This window comes from Panulirus ornatus, chromosome 2 (genome assembly GCF_036320965.1).
Source record: "Panulirus ornatus isolate Po-2019 chromosome 2, ASM3632096v1, whole genome shotgun sequence".
Taxonomy (NCBI): Eukaryota; Metazoa; Arthropoda; class Malacostraca; order Decapoda; family Palinuridae; genus Panulirus; species Panulirus ornatus.
The window spans coordinates 36,356,117-36,365,488 of NC_092225.1; positions in this window are offsets into that span (position 1 = coordinate 36,356,117).

Consider the following 9,372-nt stretch of genomic DNA (forward strand, 5'->3'; position numbering starts at 1 on the left):
CTTGATTTTTTTGAAAAAATAGATTTTCCTGATAATTTCAGCATAGATCCTTGTACGTGTGTTGAATGACAATCTTTGGTTATAACCTTAAGATTCGTGTAATTAGTCGAGTAAGTAGCATATTAATATAATTAATTATAATTAATATTAAATATGTGGTTAAGCGCTCAATTTTACGAAATGCAGTCTTCTGACTCGATATCCTTAATCACCAAATAGAATACCATATATACCCTGAGTTTCAATAAAATCTGAAGAACTTGAAAATCTGAGCAAAATATTACCCTAGGATTTTTCTTGATTTTTTTGAAAAAATTGACTTTCCTGAAAATTTCAGCATAGATCCTTGTACGTGTGCTGAATGACAATCTTTGGTTATAACCTTAACATTCGTGTAATTAGTCGAGTAATGAGCATATTAATATAATTAATTATAATTGATATTAAATATGTGGTTAAGCGCTCAATTTTACGAAATGCAGTCTTTTGACTCGATATCTTTAATCACGATATAGAATACCACTTATACCCTGAGTTTCATTAAAATCTGAAGAACTTGAAAATCTGAGCAAAATATTACCCAATATAACCTAGGATTTTTCTTGATTTTTTTGAAAAAAAAGATTTTCCTGAAAATTTCAGCATAGATCCTTGTACGTGTGTTGAATGACAATCTTTGGTTATAACCTTAAGATTCGTGTAATTAGTCGAGTAATTAGCATATTAATATGATTAATTATAATTGATATTAAATATGTGGTTAAGCGCTCAATTTTACGAAATGAAGTCTTTTGACTCGATATCCTTGATCACCATATAGAATACCACATATACCCTGACTTTCATTAAAATCTGAAGAACGTGAAAATCTGAGCAAAATATTATTCTAGAATTTTTCTTGATTTTTTTGAAAAAATAGATTTTCCTGACAATTTCAACATAGATCTTTGTACGTATGTTGAATGACAATCTTTGGTTATAACCTTAAGATTCGTGTAATTAGTCGAGTAATTAGCATATTAATATAATTAATTATAATTAATATTAAATATGTGGTTAAGCGCTCAATTTTACGAAATGCAGTCTTTTGACTCGATATCCTTGATCACCATATAGAATACCACATATACCCTGAGTTTCATTAAAGTCTGAAGAACTTGAAAATCTGAGCAAAATATTACCCTAGGCTTATAGCCTAGGATTTTTTTTGATTTTTTTGAAAAAATAGATTTTCCTGAAAATTTCAGCATAGATCCTTGTACGTGTGTTGAATGACAATCTTTGGTTATAACCTTAAGATTCGTGTAATTATTCGAGTAATTAGCATATTAATATAATTAATATAGGATTTTTCTTGATTTTTTTGAAAAAATAGATTTTCCTGAAAATTTCAGCATAGATCATTGTACGTGTGTTGAATGACAATCTTTGGTTATAACCTTAAGATTCGTGTAATTAGTCGAGTAATTAGCATATCAATATAATTAATTATAATTAATATTAAATATATGATTAAGCGCTCAATTTTACGAAATGCAGTCTTTTGACTCGATATCCTTAATCACCATATAGAATACCACATATACCCTGAGTTTCATTAAAATCTGAAGAACTTGAAAACTGAGCAAAATATTACCCTAGGATTTTTCTTGATTTTTTTGAAAAATAGATTTTCCTGAAAATTTCAGCATAGATCCTTGGTGTTGAATGACAATCTTTGGTTATAACCTTAAGATTCGTGTAATTAGTCGAGTAATTAGCATATAAATATAATTAATTATAATTAATATTAAATATGTGGTTAAGCGCTCAATTTTACGAAATGCAGTCTTTTGACTCGATATCTTTAATCACGATATAGAATACCACTTATACCCTGAGTTTCATTAAAATCTGAAGAACTTGAAAATCTGAGCAAAATATTACCTAGGATTTTTCTTGATTTTTTTGAAAAAAAAGATTTTCCTGAAAATTTCAGCATAGATCCTTGTACGTGTGTTGAATGACAATCTTTGGTTATAACCTTAAGATTCGTGTAATTAGTCGAGTAATTAGCATATTAATATGATTAATTATAATTAATATTAAATATGTGGTTAAGCGCTCAATTTTACGAAATGAAGCCTTTTGACTCGATATCCTTGATCACCATATAGAATACCACATATACCCTGACTTTCATTAAAATCTGAAGAACGTGAAAATCTGAGCAAAATATTATTCTAGAATTTTTCTTGATTTTTTTGAAAAAATAGATTTTCCTGACAATATCAGCATAGATCTTTGTACGTATGTTGAATGACAATCTTTGGTTATAACCTTAAGATTCGTGTAATTAGTCGAGTAATTAGCATATTAATATAATTAATTATAATTAATATTAAATATGTGGTTAAGCGCTCAATTTTACGAAATGCAGTCTTTTGACTCGATATCCTTGATCACCATATAGAATACCACATATACAATGAGTTTCATTAAAGTCTGAAGAACTTGAAAATCTGAGCAAAATATTAACCTAGGCTTATAGCCTTATAGCCTAGGATTTTTTTTGATTTTTTTGAAAAAATAGATTTTCCTGAAAATTTCAGCATAGATCCTTGTACGTGTGTTGAATGACAATCTTTGGTTATAACCTTAAGATTCGTGTAATTATTCGAGTAATTAGCATATTAATATAATTAATATAGGATTTTTCTTGATTTTTTTGAAAAAATAGATTTTCCTGAAAATTTCAGCATAGATCATTGTACGTGTGTTGAATGACAATCTTTGGTTATAACCTTAAGATTCGTGTAATTAGTCGAGTAATTAGCATAAAAATATAATTAATTATAATTAATATCAAATATATGATTAAGCGCTCAATTTTACGAAATGCAGTCTTTTGACTCGATATCCTTAATCACCATATAGAATACCACATATACCCTGAGTTTCATTAAAATCTGAAGAACTTGAAAACTGAGCAAAATATCACCCTAGGATTTTTCTTGATTTTTTTGAAAAAATAGATTTTCCTGAAAATTTCAGCATAGATCCTTGTACGTGTGTTGAATGACAATCTTTGGTTATAACCTTAAGATTCGTGTAATTAGTCGAGTAATTAGCATATAAATATAATTAATTATAATTAATATTAAATATATGGTTAAGCGCTCAATTTTACGAAATGCAGTCTTTTGTCTCGATATATTTAATCACCATATAGAATACCACTTATACCCTGAGTTTCATTAAAATCTGAAGAACTTGAAAATCTGAGCGAAATATTACCCAAGGCTATAGCCTAGGATTTTTCTTGATTTTTTTGAAAAAATAGATTTTCCTGAAAATCTCAGCATAGATCCTTGTACGTGTGTTGAATGACAATCTTTGGTTATAACCTTAAGATTCGTGTAATTAGTCGAATAATTAGCATATTAATATAATTAATTATAATTAATATTAAATATGTGGTTAAGGGCTCAGTTTTACGAAATGCAGTCTTTTGAATCGATACCCTTAATCATCATATAGAATACCACATATACCCTGAGTTTCATTAAAATCTGAAGAACTTAAAAATCTGAGCAAAATATTACCCTAGGATTTTTCTTGATTTTTTTGAAAAAATAGATTTTCCTGAAAATTTCAGCATAGATCCTTGTACGTGTGTTGAATGACAATCTTTGGTTATAACCTAAAGATTCGTGTAATTAGTCGAGTAATTAGCATATTGATATAATCAATTATAATTAAGATTAAATATGTGGTTAAGCGCTAAATTTTACGAAATGCATTCTTTTGACTCGATATCCTTAATCACCATATAGAATACCACATATACCCTGAATTTCAATACAATCTGAAGAACTTGAAAATCTGAGCAAAATATTACCCAAGGCCTAGGATTTTTCTTGATTTTTTTGAAAAAATAGATGTTCCTGAAAATTTCAGCATAGATCCTTGTATGTGTGTTGAATGACAATCTTTGGTTATAACCTTAAGATTCCTGTAATTAGTCGAGTAATTAGGATATTAATATAATCAATTATAATTAATATTAAATATGTGGTTAAGCGCTCAATTTTACGAAATGCAGTCTTTTGACTCGATATCCTTAATCACCATATAGAATACCACATATACCCTGAGTTTCATTATAATCTGAAGAACATGAAAATCTGAGGAAAATATTACTGTAGCATTTTTCTTGATTTTTTTGAAAAAATAGATTTTCCTGAAAATTTCAGCATAGATCTTTGTAAGTGTGTTGAATGACAATCTTTGGTTATAACATTAAGATTCGTGTAATTAGTCGAGTAATTAGCATATTAATATAATTAATTATAATTAATATTAAATATGTGGTTAAGCGCTCAATTTTACGAAATGCAGTCTTTTGACTCGATATCTTTAATCACATGTAGAATACCACTTATACCCTGAGTTTCATTAAAATCTGAAGAACTTGAAAATCTGAGCAAAATTTTACCCAAGGCTATAGCCTAGGATTTTTCTTGATTTTTTTAAAAAAATAGATTTTCCTGAAAATTTCAGCATAGATCCTTGTACATGTGTTGAATGACAATCTTTGGTTATAACCTTAAGATTCGTGTAATTAGTCGAGTAATTAGCATATTAATATGATTAATTATAATTAATATTAAATATGTGGTTAAGGGCTCAGTTTTACGAAATGCAGTCTTTTGACTCGATATCCTTAATCACCATATAGAATACCACATATACCCTGAGTTTCATTAAAATCTGAAGAACGTGAAAATCTGAGCAAAATATTCTATGATTTTTCTTGATTTTATTGAAAAAATAGATTTTCCTGAAAATTTCAGCATAGATCTTTGTACGTATGTTGAATGACAATCTTTGGTTATAACCTTAAGATTCGTGTAATTAGTCGAGTAATTAGCATATTAATATAATTAATTATAATTAATATTAAATATGTGGTTAAGCGCTCAATTTTACGAAATGCAGTCTTTTGACTCGATATCCTTAATCACCATATAGAATACCACATATACCCTGAGTTTCATTAAAATCTGAAGAACTTGAAAATCTGAGCAAAATATTACCCAAGGCTATAGCCTAGGATTTTTCTTGATTTTTTTGAAAAAATAGATTTTCCTGAAAATTTCAGCATAGATCCTTGTACGTGTGTTGAATGACAATCTTTGGTTATAACCTTAAGATTCGTGTAATTAGTCGAGTAATTAGCATATTAATATAATTAATTATAATTAATATTAAATATGTGGTTAAGCGCTCAATTTTACGAAATGCAGTCTTTTGACTCGATATCCTTAATCACCATATAGAATACCACATATACCCTGAGTTTCATTAAAATCTGAAGAACTTGAAAATCTGAGCAAAATATTACCCCAGTAGGATTTTTCTTGATTTTTCTGAAAAAATAGATTTTCCTGAAAATTTCAGCATAGATCACTTGTACGTGTGTTGAATGACAATCTTTGGTTATAACTTTAAGATTCGTGTAATTAGTCAAGTAATTAGCATATTAATATAATTAATTATAATTAATATTAAATATATGATTAAGCGCTCAATTTTACGAAATGCAGTCTTTTGACTCGATATCTTCAATCACCATATAGAATACCACATATACCCTGAGTTTCATTAAAATCTGAAGAACTTGAAAATCTGAGCAAAATATTACCCTAGGATTTTTCTTGATTTTTTTGAAAAAATAGATTTTCCTGAAAATTTCAGCATACATCCTTGTACGTGTGTTGAATGAAAATCTTTGGTTATAACCTTAAGATTCGTGTAATTAGTCGAGTAAGTAGCATATTAATATGATTAATTATAATTAATATTTAATGTGTGGTTAAGCGCTCAATTTTACGAAATGCAGTCTTTTGACTCGATATCTTTAATCACCATATAGAATACCACTTATACCCTGAGTTTCATTAAAATCTGAAGAACTTGAAAATGTGAGCAAAGTATTACCCTAGGCTATAGCCTAGGATTTTTCTTCATTTTTTTGAGAAAATAGATTTTCCTGAAAATTTCACCTTAGACCCTTGTACGTGTGTTGAATAACAATCTTTGGTTATAACCTTAAGATTCGTGTAATTAGTCGAGTAATTAGCATATTGATATAATTAGTTATAGATAATATTAAATATGACGTTAAGCCCTCAATTTTACGAAATGCAGTCTTTTGACTCGATATCCTTAATCACCATATAGAACACCACATATACCATGAGTTTCATTAAAATCTGAAGAACTTGAAAATCTGAGGAAAATATTACCCCAGGATCCTAGGATTTTTCTTGATTTTTTAAAGAAATAGATTTTTCCTGAAAATTTCAGCATAGATCCTTGTACGTGTGTTGAATGACAATCTTTCGTTATAACCTTAAGATTCGTGTCATTAGTCGAGTAATTAGCATATTAATATGATTAATTATAATTAATATTAAATATGTGGTTAAGCGCTCAGTTTTTCGAAATGCAGTCTTTTGACTCGATATCCTTAATCACCATATAGAATACCACATATATCCTGAGTTTCATTAAAATCTGAAGAACTTGAAAATCTGAGCAAAATTAATATTACCCTAGGATTTTTCTTGATTTTTTTGAAAAAATAGATTTTCGTGAAAATTTCAGCATAGATCCTTGTACGTGTGTTGAATGACAATCTTTGGTTATAACCTTAAGATTCGTGTAATTAGTCGAGTAATTAGCATATAAATATAATTAATTATAATTAATATTAAATATATGGTTAAGCGCTCAATTTTACGAAATGCAGTCTTTTGACTCGATATCTTTAATCACCATATAGAATACCACTTATACCCTGAGTTTCATTAAAATCTGAAGAACTTGAAAATCTGAGCAAAATATTACCCTAGGATTTTTCTTGATTTTTTGAAAAAAATAGATTTTTCTGAAAATTTCAGCATAGATCCTTGTACGTGTGTTGAATGACAATCTTTGGTTATAACCTTAAATTCGTGTCATTAGTCGAGTAATTAGCATATTAAATATGATTAATTATAATTAATATTAAATATGTGGTCAAGCGCTCAGTTTTACGAAATGCAGTCTTTTGACTCGATATCCTTAATCACCATATAGAATACCACTTATACCCTGAGTTTCATTAAATCTGAAGAACTTGAAAATCTGAGCAAAATATTACCCTAGGATTTTTCTTGATTTTTTTAAAAAAAATAGATATTCACTAGGATTTTTCTTGTTTTTTTTTAAAAATAGATTTTTCTGAAAATTAGCATAGATCTTGTAAGTGTTTAATGAAATCTTTTAAACCTAAGATTCTGTCATATCGGTAATAGCATATAATATGATTAATATAATTAATACTAAATTGGTTAAGCATCTTTACAAATGATCTTTTCTCGATATCCTTAAAAATAATACCCTAATCCTTTCATAATCTGAAACTGAATGACAAAATTTACACTAGATTCTTTTTTTTGAAAAATAGATTTTCCTGAATTTCAGCATAGATCTTGTAGTGTGTGAAGCATCTTGTTAAACCTTAATCGTGCATAGTCGAGATAGCATATAATAGATTTTAAATTAATATATATGGTTAAGCATCATTTTACAATGTCTTTGACTCGATATCTAATCACCAAAATCCTTACTGGTTCATTAAAATCTGAAACCTTAAATTCTGACAAAATATTTTTCTTGATTTTTTTAAAAAATAGTTTTCCTGAAATTTCAGAAATAGATCCTTGTATGTTGTTAATGACATTTGGTTAAACCTAATGATTCGTTTAATTACTAAGACATATAAATATAGAATATTAATTAATTTAATTATATTTAAATCAATTTTACGAAATGCAGTCTTTTGATCGTATTTTAATCACCATAGAATACCATTTAACCTAGATTTCTTAAATTTCTGAAAACATGAAAATCTGTGCAAAAATAATATTGAATATTTTTTTGATTTTTTTTGAAAAAAAGATTTCCTGAAAATTTCAGCATAGATCCTTGTAGTGTGTTGAATGACAATCTTGGTTATAACCTTAAGATCGTGTCATTAGTCGAGTAATTAGCATATTATATATTAAATTAAATTATATTAAATATGGGTTAGCGCTCACTTTACTAATGCAGTTTTTGCTAAATCCTTAATCACCATATAGAATACCACATATACCCTGAGTTTCATTAAAATTGAAGACCTTGAAAATCTGAGCAAATTTACCTAGTTATAGCCTAGGATTTTTCTTGATTTTTTTGAAAAAATAGATTTTCCTGAAAATTTCAGCATAGATCCTTGTACTGTGTAGCAATCTTTGGTTATAACTTAAGATTTCGTCAGTAGTTAAATAAAATTAATTATAATATTATATTAAATATGTGGTTAAGCCACAATTTTTACGAAATGCAGCTTTTGACTCGATTCCTTAATCACCAATAGAACACCACAATATACCATGAGTTTCATTAAATTGAAGAACTAAAATCTGAGCAAATATTCCCAAGGCTATAGCCTAGGATTTTTCTTGATTTTTGAAAAAATAGATTTTCCTGAAAATTTCAGCTAGATCCTTGTACGTGGTTGAATGACAATCTTTGGTTATAACCTTAAGATTCGTGTCTTAGGAGTAATTAGCTATTAATATAATTAATTATAATTAATATTAAATATGTGGTTAAGCGCTCAGTTTTACGAATGCAGTCTTTTGACTCGATAACCTTAATCACAATAATAATACCACATTATCCTGTTTTCATTAATATCTAAGAATTTGAAATCTGAGCAAAATATTACATGATTTTTCTGATTTTTTGAAAAAATAATTTTCCTGAAAATTTCAGCATAGATCCTTGTTACGTGTGTTGAATGACAATCTTTGGTTATAACCTTAAGATTCGTGTAATTAGCGAGTAATTTAAAATAAATATAATTAATTATAATTAATATAAATATATGGTTAGCACTCAATTTTACGAAATGCAGTCTTTGATCGATAATCTTTAATCACCATAAGAATACCACTTATACCCTGGTTTATTAAATCTGAAAACTTGAAAATCTGAGCAAAATATTACCCTGATTTTTCTTGATTTTTTAATTAAAAAATAGATTTTCTGAATTTTAGTAAACCTTGTATGTGTTGAAATACAATCTTTGTTATAGCTTAAGATCATTATCGATAATTAGCAATATTAATTAATTAATATTAATATTAATTAATTGGTAAGCAGTCATTTTGAAATGCAGTCTTTAATCGATATCTTAATACCATATAGTACCATATAATACCCTAAGATTTTAAAACTAAGAACTTGAAAATCTGAGCAAAATATTACCTAGATTTTTCTTTTTTTTTGAAAATT